The following is an 18,365-nucleotide window of genomic DNA, read 5'->3' as shown; positions in this document are numbered from 1 at the left end:
TAAGTTCCAGACCTCTTCCATAAATATTACATCAAATTGAGTAGTCACTTCCATTTGAAATGCTCATTTCACATCAGTGCGTATTTGTCATGTTGATTTCTGAAGAAAGGGTGCTAGTTTTCTTCACAGTTTCCTGAGGCAGATTGTCACAGTGCATTGTATGAGTTAAGCAATGCCTTTTTTCTGGAATACTAAGTGCCTGTGGCACCTGATTTCTTTATTGGTGAGGGAACTGAGCCTACTTAGCCATTTATATCCTTGGCAGAGAAAACCTGCTGGCAAAAATAATCTGATCTCATGTGCTTGGTGGTAGTGTGCTGGAAATAGAATACATGTGCGCAACACATGGCAAAAATAGTTATTACATGGTAAAGAACTCTTTCACATTTGCTTTTGAAAAGAGTGAATAAAAGTGGCATGTAGCAGAGGTACTTACATAGATCTGAATCTATAACATTTTAATCATAAGACAGTTTGAAACAGTCAGTTTCACATCTGCTTTTCTAAATGGCATAGAATTGGACACATTGCATTAACATAGGTGTGTTAATTGCCACAAATATGAAGAAAAACTTCCAAAAATTGAAATTTTTTACTCTCTTGTCTTGGCCTGCAGCTGACACTTGTTTACTTTAAGAATACCTGTGTTGTATATTTACTGCAGAAAAAGTTTTTTTTTGGTAGCATCTAAATTGAGTGCTGAAGGAAGGAATTGAATGCTATTGAAAGCTGAAGGATTAAAAAGCAACTGGATGTACATAAATGGAGTATGGAATTGCTTATATATATATGCACGTGTAACATCACCATTATAACATGTTCATGGAGTGATGCAGGAAAATGTAGAGACCTGTCCATAGTGAAAATGGTTTGAATTTTTTATGTAGATTTTTTTCTTTTAATGTGTGATCTGTGGACATTTGTTTTGAACATTTAAAAATTGATGAAAACATTAAAAATTTATTTTTAAAAGCAGTATAGGTAGTATGAAAATGAAGACATTCTGAAATTTCTATTTTGATTTTCACCTTGTAAAATTTTTGCTTTTTTTCCTAGTTAAGCACTGATTCCATGTGTATAATTAATTAATAGGAATACATGGGTGCTTCTCTTTATACAGACTGGGTGACTCTTTTGTTGTTGTGTACCAAATTTATAAGACAAGTAAAAGAAATGCTGTGACTTCTAGTCAGATCCTGCCTGTTGTAACAAAATGCAGTTCTCCCAAATATGTTTAATGATAAAAAGCTGCATTGATACTGAAGTTGGCTAAGAATGAACTTCTAACACAATTTGAGGTATTAGAAAGCAGGCATTCTTTATTGCAGGTCTGGACACATTTGGAGGATTTTTCCTCTAATTGAATGTGTGTCGTGAAACTTTACAACTGGGTATTTATTCCATCGTGATCATACATATTCATTACAGCATACTTCCTAGGTAATACATAAACATCGCTTTTCCTAGAACTAATTTGCATGTATCTGCCTCCTACTGGAAATCCTTTTATGATCCTAGAGACTTGTCCATAGGAGTCTCTGGTTGTCATATTCACTGGGTGCCCCCAATGTTGTAATGACTTTGCCTTGAACCACACTTAGGTCATGCGCAGTTGTTTCTTGTTATATAACTTTGCCACAAAAACCACTTCTGTTCCTCATTATGTTTATCCACTGGGTTTCAGCTACTAGTTTAGCATCCTGTATGTCTGCTTTTACATTCTTTTATCTAATTTCCTAGTTAGAGTTTTATCTAATTTTCTAGTTAGAATTTTGAGCTTTATTTTGCAGCTTCCAGGAACTGAAAATTTCTAATCTCTGTTTTCTGTCAGCAGGTAGATAATTAGTTGTCTTGAACTTCCCTCAGTGTCCTCCAATCTAATGTATGTAGTTCATATTAATAGTGAAGCATCGGGGTTTTCTGGGATATAAGAAAATTAGATCTAAAATAATATTTTTTTGATATTTTAAGATTTCTTTGTTCCCGTTCAGCTGGAACTTACTGAATGCATATGGATGGACATGGTTTTTAAGTGATTGAGCTCTGGGTGCAAATATCACCCATCTGTATAATTTCTCTAATCCCTTCAGACAGCAGGTAGTACTCCTATGCTGGATCTCCTTTTCTTTTCCTTTCTTTCTCTAAAGTAATTTGCTGACAAGTCTCTTGGATGTTCTTTCATGAATAGAAGAGCTCAAATGTCTCTGAAGTATTTTAAAAAACAAGTCCTTAGAAAATGGAATTCAGTTTGCAATATTGGTGCTGAAAATATATTCAGTGGATGGGAAATTTTGCTATTTGCAAGGTCTTTGATTTATTTTTCTGAGTCAGTTTGAAGCCTTTGGGGACATTGGGAGTAAGGGGAAGTACTGATTGTGAACTGCTTAACTTGGTGTACTGACAAATAGAATTCCAGCTGCTGTTTTCATGTCTGAGTTTTGTGTGAACAAAGGATAGTTAAGAGATGTTCCTGTTCATGGCTCAAGTACTTACTTGTCCTTAGTTCCATGCAGAAGAACACATTTTACTGTGTAGAATGGGAAGACTTTGTCCTTAAGTGCTGGTCCAGTATTAATTTGAGCCAGAGATGTTTCAGCAGGAATGCCAGCCATTTTAATGTTTTTTGGGTCTTTTTTTAAAGTCCAAGATTTAAGTTTTCTGAATAGACCTAGAGTGGCCAAAGCTGAGCCCTATGTCTTTAACCCAGGTGCTTCTTCTCCCATTTGGGTTTTCCCACAAAAATCTGTGTTCTTCTTACCTAGTGCAGCTTGAGAAGGTTTCTAGCCAAACTCAGTTTTCACCTCATGCAGTCTTTCTAAGGCCATTACTTCAAGTCTTTCTTGAAGTTTGTTTACAGTTTGATGTATGCAGAGAACGGTTATTTTGTAATTTGGGGATAACAGTTTGGGGACAACAGAATGTGATTATTGTTGCAGATATTCTTTAGAAGGTGTCTCTATTTTCATATACTGTATGTATTATTTACCAGCTTCTTTAAGTTTTCCACTGAAAGTATCACTTGCTGCATAGCAGCACAGAATTCAGTGTCATTGAATCATGACCTGTGGGAAGTTTACAGCTAATATACCATCATGACTAACACAGATCACTGGGCGGGGGGGGGGGGGAAGAGAAACAGGGTGATGCCTGCGAAATCAAGGGAAGGAATGAAAAGTAGTGAAAAGGAAGAAAAATAATTTCACTCATGTCTTTGTCTGCATTCAAGTGATCTAGCAGTTCAAACCATGGTTTTTATCAGGAAAAAATCCTTCTTTCCTAAATAGCATTTATGCTAGAATACTGACTTCAGGACTTCTTTAGAAGAAATTCTTTCTCTTCCACACACCACACTTCCTCCTTTTCTGTTTACAGCTCATAAAAATGGGTGTGCTGTCAGTAAGCTATTTTTGTAAGTATTGCTAATCAGAAAAAGATAAACCCATCAGTATCAATTCCTTTTAATGTTAAAACCCCATATCTGCCATGCTCAAATGGACAGTATATGCAAAATATTTGAGTCAGTCATCTGCGGTAGCATGATGAAATGTCTTTTTGTTGATTACTGAATTTACTAGAAATCAAAGTGGAACAAACAGGTTGCTGAGAATTTTGGATATGTTCATAGAGTTTTTTGAGTTGAAAGTCTTAGTAGTATTTACTAAGAATATTTGGTCTGCATATTCATTTAAGGTTTGAAAAGAAAGATGAAGAGTCTCACCATTAGCAAGTTTTGGGCATGTTTTCTTGTGAATCAGAAGATAGAAAACTATGTGTCAGTTGTTGTTATAGGGATTATATGTTAGCAGACTTTACTGCAAAGCTGTTACAATTTATACAAATGAGATGTGGTACTACATTAATGCTATCTTTTTCAGTGGTAATGTTGTTAGAATAGCCATATATGATTATTCTATTAAGTAAATTAGTTAAATTTTTTTGATTAAAAAAAAACTTTGGTGCTGATCTCTTCAGAGGATTTTGTTTTGGAAGATGTAGTGTTAATAGAAATCACAAGTAATAATTGCACCATTAGTTTGGAGGGAAAGAGTAGGGTAAAAATACAGCTGTTGTGGTTGTCTAGCTTGAACTTTGCTATTCTGTATAAGAATTCAGTTATGTTTAATGTAGAAGTTCACCTAGTGAAGGCTTAATTTGAAACTGAAAAGTTTTTTGGTGAAGTTGAGTTTTCAGACTACCACAATGACTAAAGAAGTACTCAGTACTTCTGTAAGTACTTCTGCTTGTTGTGGAAATAATGTAGAAATACAAGTGTTATAGGAAAAAGCTTTATTTTTTTTTTTTTTTTTTTTTTTTTTTTTTTTTTTTAAGAAAAAGCTCTGTGTTGAATAATGATTGCCACATGCATTGTTTTTTATTAAGTGCTGGTATTTATCATTACCATGATGTGAGTTGTAAACTCACGATCTTGTCCTCTAGCTGGGATATTTTGTATTACTCTAAGCTTGGAGCACACATGTTTGTCATGATTTGGTTCATTTAAAGGTCCGTAGTTGGGTGTCCTAGCAACTTACCAGCTGATGTTCACTACTGCTAACAGCATTTTCTCTTTGTGGATCTTCTCCATTGAATCTATATCCATCTGAGAGTCAAAAATTATGCAGCCTTTGTGCTGGTCATCTGGTAGTCCTGATTTGTAAGCCTGACAGAAATCAGTGGAACCAAGACATAGTACAGAATCAAAAATAATGTCTTAATTTACTATTTGGAAACATGTAACTGTCCTGTCGTCGTACTTTTCCGCCATTACGGGTGTTGTGGTTTAACCCCAGCAGGGAGCTAAGCACGCACAACTGCTTGCTCATGTCCTCACCAGTGGAATTAAAGAGTGAATTGGAAGAGTAAAAGGTAGAAAACCTATGGACTGAAATAAAGGCAGTTTAAGTGGGAAATCAAGAGAAACACAAGAAAACTAAAACAAGGCATTCATTCACCACTTCCCATGGACAGGCAGGCGTTCAGCCTTCGGCGGGAGAGCAGGGCCACATCAAGTGTGACAGTGACTTGGAAAGAAAAATAGCATCACTCCAAATGTTCTTCCTTTCCTCCTTCTTCCACCACACTATATATTCTGAGCATGATGTCATATGGTCTGGAATGTCCCCTTGGTCAGTTGTAGTCACCTGTCCTGTCTGTGTCCCATCCCAATTTCCAATGCCCCTCAGTCTCCTCACCAGCATAGCAGTACAAAAAGCAGAAAAGGCCTTGCCTACTCAGCAATAACAAGAACATCTCTATATTATCAGCACTGTGCTCAGCACAAATCCAAAACACAGCCCCATTCCAGCTGAAAAGAAAAAAAATTAACTCTACCCCAGCCAAAATGAGCACAACTGGTCTGTTTCATGTGTTGTGGGGAAAACTTTAGGAAGTCCTGTTGTAACAGACCTGTATGAGAATAGGGTCTGGGGAGTGACTGGATGATGAAAGTTTCACAAAGAAAGCTGGTTGGTGTTTGGGAAAAAATTGACTTTACATTTAAAGAGATGAGGTTTGTATCTTTTTAATGATTCTTTTTTTCTGTGAGTGAAGATGAGTAGAGGAAACATGTGTGAGGTGTAAACTATCTTTTTTTTTTTTTTTTAGCTGAAGAGGTTAGCAGGAGGAATATTGCTGTATGTGTCTAAATTTAGAGCTGGACACACAGTATGGAAAAAAGAGCCATCTGACTTTAATCTATGCTGGTCTGTATTTTCATAGGCATTGGAAGAAGATTGTTATACCTTTAAATATGAAGTTAGTTGTTTATATTCCAGGACTCCTGGATTTTAGGTGGAAACCTGTGTGAAATAGCACCTGGGCCTTTCAGAAAGTCTCAAAATTCAAAAGCTTAAAGGAAAAAAATTAGGCAACCCCTCCCCCTCTATCCCTGAAGTTGTACCTTTGAAATATCCTGTTTAGGAGAACTGATATAGCAGATAGTGCTTTAAATATGCTGATCTGTGTGTAAATTATTGCAAGATATGTAAGATAACTTACATAAATGGAGCTATAATGCTGCCATTTTACCACAGGGAGTGTTTAGGACTGGCACCTTGCCACAGGCTTAAATATATAGGAATTGCAGACATTTTGTTTGTTTTTCACAGTTGAATGGTTCTCAGGAATGTTTCTGTGATACAGAGGGCATATGTGCAAAAACTGCCGATATCAAGTCATGTTAATAAATTATGATAGCCAATCTTACATGAAAGGATATCAATATCCATTTTGGCTTAAAAATCTTATATCTGCATGTAGGTTACTTCAGGAATATACATGAAAAAATTTGTTTTATTAATTTAAATTACTTTCTTATGTAGGAAATATATGTGGCAGCCTTCACATCAAACTGTTTTTCCATCCACTAAAATACTGCCGTGAGCATCTTTCCCATTTTGTTTTGAAATTTAGAATACAGCTTGCTTTTTATTATTATTATATGTAGATGCATTTTCCTTTGTACTCAGTTCAAGTGATGGTTGCAAAGATTTGTGTCTGTACAGTGTGCCACAGGATTGATGGTTGCTCTTAAGTAAAGCAAATGGCTACAACTTAAAGTAGATGGTTACTCTTAAGTTATGAAAGGTGCTTTCTCTTAAGTTATGAAAGGTGCTTTAATCATATATAGTGAACTAATTTCTTAGATAAAGTGATATTTAACAGGCAGTTATGAAAAATATGTTATAATCTCCTTAGTATGTTTGTGTAACAGTACCAAAGGCTGAGAGATAACCCAATTAGATGGGCATAGGGCCAAGGTCTGTGTTGTCAGCCAGTGACTGTTTGTTTGTAGCTCTTTGGCACTTCAGAGCCTGATCTTAGTATATTAATTCACTGTTAAAGCTGAATCTTGTGTTAGTGCTCTGGTTTTGCTTTTTTGGTTCCTTATGTGTTGCATATTCAAATATCTTCCTAATGCTCATGAACATATGGGCCCTTATTTATATTAGTTTCAAATAATTTTGGATTATGCAAGTTGCTGACTTTCTAAGAATTTTGTACATATGGAAAATTGAGTTCTACATACTTTTATGTAACTTTTGAAGGTCTCCATTCCATTTTATATGAGATTTGAAGCACTGGCTTAATATTTTAGTGGTATCTTACTGATTTCTTTACCATTGTGTTTTTTGTTTCCAACCTTTGTTGAAATCATTACATGGTTTCTGTTTTGGATGGGACAGAGTTATTTTTCTTCCTAGTAGCTGTTGCAGTGCTGTTGTTTGGATTCAGCATGAGAATAATGATGACAACAGACTGATGTTTTGGTTGTTGCTAAGTAGTGCTTACCCTAAGCCAAACGCTTTGCAGGTGCACAAGAAGCTGAGAGGGATCACAGCCAGGACAGCTGACCCAAACTGGCCAAAGGGATATTTCCTACGATGGAATATCATGCCCAGTTTATAGCTGGGGGCAGCTGGCTGAGAGCTGCTGATTGCTGTTGGGAGACAGGCGGGGCGAGTGGTGAGCCACTGTACATCATGTGGTTTTTCTCCTTGGCCTTAATTTTTCTCTCTCTTTGTAGTTATATCAATTGCTATTGTTGTTGTCATTATGAAGATGATTATTCTTATTTGAATCTCGTTATTTAATTGTCCTTATCTCAACTCTTTTCCAGATTCTCATTCCCATTCCACTGGCAAGGGAGGTGGAGTGAGTGAGTGGCTGTGTGGTATACTTAGGTGTTAGCTTGTGTTAAACCACAACAGAAATGCACTAAAATGTAGAGATCCAATTCATGTTTGCTACACAGAAGTGGTGTTCATGTCTGTTTAACTTCAAATTAAGAAATAAATATTAAGGAAAAATTAAATATGAGAACATGTGAGAGTATGAAGAAACTTGGAATAAATGTTGTGAGATTCTTTCCTCATTGCAAAGTTTCAAGGTACTCTGCAGCATGGGCAAACTTTATGTGAATCTTATTTTTTACCAATCCTTAAGGAATTAGAAAACAAAACAAAAACAAACAAGCAAAAAGTTATGCAAAGCCGGGTCTTAACAACAATACATTATTCTTTTACAGATTGTTTTTTGAGGAAATGATATTTCTATATAAATTTTACCTGTTACATGCACATTTGATTTCAAATCTAAATATAAAATCTCAGAGCTCAGAAAATGTGAAGTTGTACTGCTTTATAAGATCTTCCTTTTCAGTAGTACTCCTAAAAGAAGCTGATCCTCACAAGCAAGTTGCTAGTAGTTCTTTATTTAGTAGATCTTTTGGTATGTTTTTTCACTTTTTGTCCATAACTTTCAGATCTCTTGTGACATGATGTTTCATTTCTTACATCTGACACGATGTTTCATTTCTTAGTGTTCTGAGTTTGTAACTGATTTAGGAGTATTGGTAGAGTCAGTTTGAATCTTGAAAATATTTAGGAGTACAGTATAGAATAGTCAGTATGTTCTAAGTTTATTTTGTGTATTCTTTACCTTTTAAACATTTTGATTTGAATATTTATTTTCATTGTAAAAAAAAGTCCTATCTTTTAATCTCTTGAACATACTTTTTATGTTTTTGGAGAAGTTGTTTTTCCCTTGGAAAATGGGACAGACTTCCCAAGCGCTCAGTTATGCAGAAATATGTTTAGGATGGAAGAAGTTCAGCTGGAGTTTGAACTGGGAGGTGACAAGAGTAACGAAAAAAACTCCTGTAGGTATGTTAGTACCAAACATAAGGTCGAGGAAAATGTAGATCTGCCGCTGCTTGATTGTGGACAGCACAGTAAAGGTAGAAGTAATTCCATTTTCTTTTTGCCTTGGTCTGCATGGGAAAGTTCAGGTCCCAAGTTTCTATGCCAAGAAGCAACAATAAAGTTAACAGCAAAACAGTGTAGGTCTGAGTTAAGATCCAGCTGTAGCAGTTGGACACATACACATGAACAGGATTTGGTGGGATCAATCTGAATTGGTTGACCATCTATCTTATTTGAAAGGTCATTGAAGGCCTAAGTGACTGGAAATATTATACCCATCTACAGAAATAAAAATTTGGGAAAATGCAGGGTTTTCAGTCTCCCTGTATTTTTGGGGGAGGTTGTGGGACAAGTGTTTATGGAAGTTTTTTCCAAAAATGTGATAGACAAGAAAGAAAATGGCTGGGAAAACCCAGCTCGGATTTACCAAGGGTGAATTGTACTTTGCTAACATGATGCTTTCTGTGATGAAACTACTTATTCTGTGGATGAAAGAAGAGTTACAAATGCTCTGTACCTTGACTTTAAAAAGGCACTTGACATGTTTACCTGTAGTATTCCTGTAGACAAGTTGGTAAGATACAATTTAGATATACGGACTGTGAAAGCTGTCTCATCCCTAGAGATCAAAGGGCAGTGTGATGTTAGTGCCTCAGAGTCAAACTGTTAGTGGTCCTTGGAGTGGAGTTCCTTGAAAATTGATGCTGGGTCTCATAGTGCTATTCAGTATATTTGTAAATATTTTAATGATAGGACTGAACCATCCCTGAGTTTGCAGGTGACTTCAGAGTGGAAGGAGAGGGAGATGTCTGGGAAGGAGAAACCATTTGTTCTGAGAAAGCTTGAGAGGCTAAATATTGGACCAACAAGAATTGCATGAATTTTAACAAAAATAAATAGGAAATGCATCTAGAATGGAATAGACTAAAGTAGCGGAACAGGCTGGGAACACATTGGCTGAGATATAGCTCTGCTGCAAAGCACTTGTGGGTTCTAGGGGACAGCAAACTTAATATGAGCTTAATATAGTACGGCGTAAAGAAAGCAAACAGTGTCATGGGACTGCATCAGGAAGAGAATCATCAGCGGATCAGGTCACGTGCTTATTCTGCTCAGCACTTCATGGGGCAGCATAACGTGATTAGAGGCGTGGAGGTTGCTGTGAGGGGAGAGAGAACTGGTCTTCCTGTGCCAGGTAGATTCAGAGAAAAATACTGTATTTACAAGGGTTTATACAATGACAGAAAAGGCAGTGGGCATAGGTTGCTCTAGGTGAATACCATGCCAATTAAAAAAACAAAAACAGTGTGAGAAGATTAACTGAGAATTAATCATATGAATAACTTTCCCAGAGAAATGGTGGAATCTCCCTTGCCAAGAGTATTAAAGACTTGGAAGGACCCCCGGGCAACCTAATCTAGGGCTGTGCATTTGATAGAAGTTTGGGCTGGGTCATTTCTAGAGATTTTATATGAGAAGATAAAATAAAATCTTCAGGCTAGGCTTGTCTATTAATCTATCAAGTAGGTGATTTTTTTTTTTTTTGTTACTTTATGGAATGGGTTCCACAGTGTCAGTAGTGATGATGCATTGTGCTTGTCCTTGATTGAGCAGCCCGAACTCATTTGTGTTCAGAGTTACAGTCAGTAATAGCTCTAATGGTTACAGATTAATGGTCTGAGTATCCTGGGATTAGCTGAGCTGGAGGTGCAATAGTATTACTGGTATGCATGCATATATTATCTGCCAAGCAAAAAATATTTTACTTTTGCGTGGGCAAGAGATTTCAGTAGTGACTGATATTGTTTTGTCTATGATTTGTCAAGCATGTAGCTTTACACGCAGAAAATGTTAGTTGAAAGCAAAGTCATTAATGTATATGGCAAGATTATTATGATCAGTTTTAAATTATGCATTTGTGTGTTTTTGAAAAGATTTTAAGGATATAAATCGGAAGTATGTATCAGCAGAATAATACTCATGACTTACTACTGTGTTAACAAAGTTCAACTTATGTTAGACTTGGCACTATCTTTAGATAAATATATTTGTTTCATTGTGGTGGCTAACATCTGGCCTGGGAGCCTTACAGTTATAGATAACCCTAATTATATAACTCGACCAGTCCAGGCCATTAGGAGCCAGTTTAGGCTGTTGGGGACTCAGACAGCTATTGGCCACTAGGCCAAGTGGCAGTTAAATTCAGCCAATTAGAGATAACTGTGTGGGCTTTTGAAAACTGTAAAGGGAACTGCACTCAATAAAAGTTGTCACGTGAACCTCTGGTGTCATATCATGTATCCATCTGTACTGCACCAAGTGGTGACCCCGACGTGAACAGTAATAGCCGGGCCTTGGGGGATAGAGGCAGAGATGGAACCCCAGTGGAGGAGGGCAGCCAAGGCGACCTGCCAGCAGCAGCAAAGGTCTAGACCGTGTAAATAGAAAAAGCCACTGGACACAGGGACACAAGTTTCTACCGAAGAAAATGCTTTGTGCAGGTATGGTCCCTCGTTTTGTGCAAATAGTGGATAAAATACATATACAAACAGGCTCTACAAGCCTTGCTGTCGTGATCCATGGAGTGGACGCAACTGATAAAGTCTTTTTAGTGACCTGTTGGCTGGTGCCGGACACCTTAAAACAGATGAGAGCCATAGCTGAGGTGATGCGGGCACTGCCAGCTGGAACATCCAGCAGGGACGGAGAGTGGGAGGGAACGGTGGCAGAAGTGAATTCCGTCTCGGCTGTGCAGGTGAAGAGGAAGGGCGGGAAGCTGAGGGAGAAGCGACTGTTATCCAAGCTCCATGTCCCTGTGGTTCTGCCTTGCTGTGCCACTGACGCTCTCCTGTCGCTGCCGCTATCGGCAACGTCTGCATCATGCGCGGGTTCACCCATGCTGTGACTGCACGACTGCTGCTGTTGGCATCAAGGGTGCAGGCACAGTGCCCAGGCTCACCTGTGTTGTGGCCTGGAGCCTTACGAGCCTTGTTTTACACTCCACGTCACTGTCAATCCGCTCGGCACGCCCCTGCCTGCAGCTGATTGGCCCCCCCCGCCACTGCTTGGCACGCTCACCTACAGCTTTGGCACGCAGGTGGAGCCTGGAAATCAAGCAGCACCAAGCGCTGGAAGTGCTGACATGGAGCTGCATGTGCCCAAACCCTGTAGTGCTGGTGGGAGGTTGCTGGCACCCAGAACCGTGGAATGCTGCATTCTGTTGTGTTCACAGTTGGAGCTCGGGAAGCCTAGAGAGCACTGAGGCAGCCAGCTCTGCTGTCAGTGCCCAAGGGACTGCAGCCCCAGGGACCAGCAGAGTGGAACCATGTGCCACCAAGAGCCACCCCTGAGCAGACAATGGGTCACATCGCCTAGCAAGCACTCTCTACAGCTGGAGCCCAACACAGAGCTCTGAACGAACCTGGCTGCGCCCAGAACCACCATCCTGGGAGGGCCCCAAGCAGCCAGCTGCACGCTGGGACTGGCGAGTGGGGCATGGGCAAGCTATGGGGAGCAGCAGCCCGTGCCTTCCTGGCCACTGTGGCCCGCTTGCCTGTGGTGGTGCAGGTGCCCAACACGCAGGGTGGACCTGGAATTATTTACTGAGTTGGGACTCCATCAAGGAAGGCTCCTTTGGTGAGATCTTCCAAAGAATTGATAATCGGATGTGGCAAGGCAGGTGATTACCATAAAAATTCATAGCCAGGAAGATTCCAGCATTAGAAACACACAACAACAACCAACAGCTTGCTCAGCTAAATTTGAAATGCCTGCCATTATGGAATTTAAGTACCATATCTGTGCGTTTTTAAATACTATTGATGTTTGCTGAGTCTGCTTTGATATTGGTGTAAACATTGAATTAACAAAAACTACCTAAATTTGATTATTGCCTACACAATTCTAATGAAAATCTGCTTTATGAAATGTGAAATTGTCTTGCAACATTTAACCATGCATGGGAATGACTTCTGAAGATTCTGGTGTTTAATTCTGCTAACTAGTTTTAATACTTACCCACTTAGAAATAAGCTCAAAGTTTTTAAGGGTGCCTTTTTGGAATTGGTGTAAGATCATGTCAGTTACAGATTCCAGAGGGGGATGTTGTTAAGTATACTGATGACGCATTTGCAAAATTTAGTGACATCTGACAAAATTGAAATTAAAGTCTCTCACGTTGTCTCTTAAGTGTGTATTTTTACTAAGCTCTAAACTCAATGCCTGGCAATACAGGGATGCAGCCATAACATATTATTTAATGTTACTTGTGTGCATTCCTTTGATTATTCAAAAGTTATTTATGTTAAGAAACTTTTTCAGTAGATATTAATAGAGGTTTGTTTTTAAGATATGTTAGGGAAAACCTCCCAGCAAGGTCTTGGCTCTGGCCAAGCCATGGCCCTGGCTGGCAGGGGAAGCATACCATCAAACCCAGGAGTTTCTGTCCTAAAAATGAAATTAAGTCATTTAGAATTGTAAATTTGGTCTTATAAAAATTGGACCCCCTTTTTCGAGGTAGGCTTGGAGACCTTTCCAGGAGGGGCTTTCTAAGTCCTTGCTAGGAAAAGGGGCTCCCCAGCTATGGCAGACTCTGGGTGATGGTAAGCATTTAGGCAGTTGAAGGTATTTTTGTTCAGTGGTGCTTATTATTTTGTTGAATGTGTTGTTTTACTGTTCATAATGGGATAAGTCCCTATTGTCCTAAATACCCTTCTGAATTTAATAGGTTGAATTTTATTGATATTATACTTAGTAAGGCTGAGAACAGAAGTAGATACTGATAACCTGAAAATATTTAAGTGGTACTGTATACAAATATGTATTATGATTGACTAGTGCTCACCAGGTCAAGGCCTGCATAAGCACTGAAACCTTTTAAATGATTCTATTAAAAATACTATTTTACTCTAGCCAGCATTTATCTTGGATAATCCTTCTTAAAGGATTATTGAAAGATGACATAATCCAGTGAATTTTTTATCAGTCAGCCTATCAGAGGCTGACTAACAAAATTTTACTTGAAAGTCACATGTATTAATCTCGGTAGCCCAGACTATTTATTGTAAGCTGCTATCACTAAGTCACCTGGACCACATTGTGCAGCTGAACATGCATGAAACAGCTGCCTTGACACTGTTACCTGTGAGGAGAATCTCCTTATGTATAACACTAAAGCTGAACTGAATTTTAGTTGCCTTAATGAAAACCATTAAATGATAATAATTCTGGTTAGATTTGAACATGCACTAATGGTCTACATGTATTAGATGTGCAATTGAAGAGCATCTATTAATTGAGAAAGTAACAAAACTGTCAGTGACTTTAAATTAATTTTATTATCTGCCCTTATGCTTTTAACATATAACTTCCTTCTTTTTGTGAGAGCTACAAATTTTATTGCGGAAAATATGGCATCAAAGAGTTAAGCAGTAAATTAATGTGCCTGACCAATACGGATAGGGTCTTTTACCTGAACTTAATTCAGTCCCAACTCGATTTGTGTACCACAAATGAGTACTAGAGACAGCTGAACAATATCACAATGCGTGTTTAAAAGAAACCAGGCTTTACTAAACAGCAGTTATGATTGTTTATATAAAAAAATGGAGTAGCATGAGAACATCCAGTGCTTTCTTGTATGAGCTGCTGGAAAGAATACAAGAAAACGTAATTGCAGTAGTAGCTAAAAGGAAGACATTGTCAAGCATGCCCATGGCGGGTCAAAACACATGTTTAAAAAACAAAGAAAAGGATGGTATATACTCCCATGAAAGCCTTGGATGTTCTTAAAATTCTCAGTTGTGGCCTAACAAACCAACGTTGTCAGATGCAGGATGTTGTCAGCAACTGTGGGAAAGTTTGCCCACTGCTTCACTTGAACCTGAAGAGTCAAACTATTTAAGGACCAGACTAAGTAGAAGGATATATATACCCTCGGTATGACAATTTGCCTTTAACTTCAAGCATCAGACATTTAAATGCAGGACTGACAAGAAGGACATGTATTTTACAGAGGAAACAAGACAGCAGTGCATTACCCCTGACAGTTTTTTGAATGTTATCTCTTACAGTTTTTTGAGTGTTATCTCTGACAGTTGTTTGAGTTGGCTTGTTTGTACCTTTCTTACGTTTATCATATTAGGCCATACATGTAAATAGCCTGTGGCATACCATACTATGAAGCTGTGCTTGATGACTCCTGGACATGTTTGTAAACCCTCTTTAAGGTATGGGGGATAAACCAAGGACTGGTAAGGAAAGACTTGTCGTGTTGGGTAAAAATCTTAATTCAGCCTAGGTTTATTATTTGTGTCATCATCATTATTCTGTACATTGTGCCACGTTCCTCATACTGTCTGCAAGGGCCCTGTAGAGGAAGACAGATGCTGCCTTTGTATTTAGAAACAAAAAGGGGGAACTGCGGTGGCCTACAGCTGGCCTGGAGGCTTCACAGTTATAGATAACCCTAATTATATAACTTGACCGGTCCAGGCCATTAGGGAGCCAGTTTAGGCTGTTGGGGATGCAGACTTACAGCTATTGGCCAGTAAGCCAAATGGCAATTAAATTCAGACAATTGGGCAACTGTGGGTTTATGAAAACTATATCAAGGGAGCTCAATAAAAGTTGGCTGTTGTCACGTGAACCTCGAGTCGGCTGTTGTCACGTGTGTCTGTCTCAACTGTGACATTTCATGAGGTACTGTAGTTTTAAAATTGGGAGCTAAGTTGTCCTAAATAGATTTCAGAGCTTAAAACCTTTATTTCTGAAGTTCTTTGAAATTTAGAGAAAAAGAAATGTGGATAATTCTTTCTGGTTTTACATGTAAGTTGACTATAAGGTTGTTCTCACATATGTATGTACAGCTTCCTCTTGAGGTCTTTTTAACCTCTTAGAAGTTTATGGGTGTTCTGATAAGATTTCTTGGATTTCTTAGAATGGCTTCTCTGGAAGTTGCACACATCTGCTTTTAAATAAAGATATTTCCATGTACCTAAATGGGTTTATTTTTCAGGGGTTTAGAGTTAATCTATAATGTCTGTCAAAGCTGACCCTTTGCCCTCAGTATTTTACTTATTTCAGTATGTGCATATTCCCCTTCAGGAGAAGGACAAATATTAATTCACAGTCTGCTTAAATGCATTGAGTGGGAGTAAGATGTAGGTTCACAGGAATTCATAGCATTTTAATCGATGAGGTAGTGTGTGTTTCGTACTTCTAGTTGAAACCATTGTAAGTTTCCTTCATAAATTCCTTGTTTGAGTGGATTGGTGGTGCCTTTGTTTGTTTTGCTGTTTGCAGTGTTCTTAGCTCTTGCTGACAAGATACAGAATAATAGGATATAGTATGCAAGAAAGTATCTTCTGATACTCCCTGGTGACCCCTTGGTGTATTGACAGAACTGGTTGGTTTGTCTTTGTTAAGATCAAAGGGCAAGCTCACAATAACACAGCTGAGCTAAGAATTTAATGCTTTATTCTGCCTAAAATACCTGCGCATTTGTCACTTCCTTTCCTTTTCTCAGATAAAAGACCTTTAGACACTTGATAGAAACATCACTGTTTAATTTTGGTGTGCCAACTTTCTAAAAGACCTACTTCTTAATACAAAGTATTTATTGAATAAAGGTAAATTCTTTAAGTATCACATATAAATCATTACATTTTATGCCATTTTAATTTAGAGATTTTGGGGTGTGTTTTGTAAGTTGCATAGTCTATACAAGAAGATTTCTAGGCATTTATATTATTTGGAAAGTGAGGCTTATTTTTGGAATGTATTTTACAAACACAACATACAGCTTCTCAACAGTATATAAATTCTGATCTGCAAGTTTGTAAAAATATCCAAATAAGGCAGGAGCCATGGGCTGAGAGTAATCACTATAAACGTTGGTTTCCTTTGGTGTGTTCTGTGAGTTACAAGCCATCCTTGTCATACATAGGTGTAGGTGAAAATTCTGGTGAATAACAATAATATCCCTATCTTGCTGGACTGCCCTTGGCTTTCTCGAATAAACATTTTCTCTGGCATCATTGTGAAGTAGAAGCCAGGCACATGCTGCAATAATTCTCTCAACTGACAGAATTACTGTATTACAGCCGGCCATTAAATAGCTGAATATTTGAAACCATGCAAAAGAATGTTACTACGACAAGGTTTTCATATTTAGGGAAAGTAAGGTTAAAAAGGCAAACAAACTAATCTTCCTATTTTCTTCCAGTATAGGAGGAGGAAAATGAGAAAGTCATGGATCAAAATCCTACAGAGATTTTCTTTTGGATTGACCAACCTCAATAGAAGTGTAGGTAGTATTTAAAACAGTATGCATCTTCCTTACATCAGTTTCAAGAATTGATCTGGAAAGACCAAATCAACACTTGACCACTAAACAACTGCTGTTTGTACTGGTATTTTTCAAACATACCTTTTCATTGGAAGTCATCAGGAAAGTTCTCTTCTACCAGTTTGCTGTGTAAATTTTGAAGTGATACTTCTGTGAATTAAATTGATTAGAGTTTATTCACAAGTGGTGAGTACCTGACTGAATGCTGACATAGCTGTAGGAGGGAGTGGTTGATGGTAGTCTTGATGTAGTCTTTCACTGTGGCAATTCTCTTTTGTCCTGCAGTAGCAGGTCGTAGTTTGAAAATGGCATTTCACAAGCTTTAAAATGTGGTTCCTAAAATGCTGGGAGCAGTGAGGTGAGAACTGGGGAGCATAACTCCTTAAACCACAGATTCTGTTATTGTTCTGAGTGGATTAAAATCATTTAGTGAGCTAAAGCATCAAGATTAAGGAAGCTTAATATGGAGAAAACAACGATTCGTGCTCCAGTACAAACTGGATGGATGTGGGGACATAATTACAGTGTACCATCAAAACTGCAACAGTTCACATGCCTCTGCTCCCTGGTAGCTTGGGTTTGCTCTTTTCCTTCTGGGGTAGGAGGTCTTAGAGGGCTCTGTGTTCAGTGTGGCAGGAAGGAATGGACCCACAGTAGAGTCACTGGAGTCTGTTGGGAGTGGATGTGGGAGAGCAGATAGGTCAAACTGTCCACAGATTTCAGCTGTGGCCCATAGAAAAATCACAGTTTTGTTGTGTCAGGCTTTTTGTGGTTTGAAAACCTTAGCTACTTTTTTGCTTTCAGCAGTTAAGCAAAGACTATTTTCAGCTACTTTGAAGTAGAAAACCTGGGGTGAGAGGGGTGGTCTTTGGTTTTAGTAGCTGAGCAGAACTCTGGTTCAACTTGCATTCTCCTTCATGGCTAGCTTCAGAAACAAAACCTTTTCTACTTCTGACTTAAGAATAGATTTTGAAGAAATGTGTGAGCAGTTCTTTGCTATATGGGTCAGAATTCATCAATAATTCTTTGAGCAGTCAGATCTTAAAACAGGAATAAAAGTTAAGTTGGTGGCAGTTCCATCTCCTGTGACCTGGAGGATGCCAAGGCATATGTTCTTTTGGAGTGCAGTGAATGGCTTCTGACTAAACTTCTTCCCCCTAAAAAAGCTTCAGTTACTATTACTATTCTTTGGAGAGCTAAAATACAAAAAGGGCTATCAAAAGGACGCTGCATTTCCTTGACATTTGTGAGGGAGAAACACATAAAAAAGCAAATGTTAGTTTACAAAAGTTGGTTAAGGCACTAAGATCAGCTAT

At 38.3% G+C, this 18,365-nt stretch overlaps 1 protein-coding gene and 1 long non-coding RNA gene across 13 annotated transcripts in view; one reads left to right on the top strand and one right to left on the bottom strand.

The window, feature by feature from the left end:
* The window catches only part of AUH (AU RNA binding methylglutaconyl-CoA hydratase), a 169,825-nt gene that overhangs the window by 21,377 nt on the left and 130,083 nt on the right, over positions 1-18,365 (top strand). The window contains exon 4 of one of the 12 annotated variants that reach the window (XR_010353236.1): positions 16,932-17,007. The exons of the other annotated variants lie outside the window; for them this stretch is intronic. The gene's annotated coding sequence lies outside the window, so the exon portion shown is untranslated. The remainder of the gene's footprint in view (positions 1-16,931; positions 17,008-18,365) is intronic. 12 annotated transcript variants of the gene reach the window in all.
* LOC135290465 (uncharacterized) lies at positions 4,354-11,768 on the bottom strand. Its single transcript, XR_010353239.1, has 2 exons — positions 10,692-11,768; positions 4,354-9,321 (listed from the first exon to the last, which is right to left on the bottom strand). It is a non-coding gene; the product is annotated as an uncharacterized LOC135290465 (long non-coding RNA).

This window comes from Passer domesticus, chromosome Z (assembly GCF_036417665.1).
Source record: "Passer domesticus isolate bPasDom1 chromosome Z, bPasDom1.hap1, whole genome shotgun sequence".
Taxonomy (NCBI): domain Eukaryota; kingdom Metazoa; phylum Chordata; class Aves; order Passeriformes; family Passeridae; genus Passer; species Passer domesticus.
This window is presented reverse-complemented; position numbering and strand designations above follow the sequence as displayed.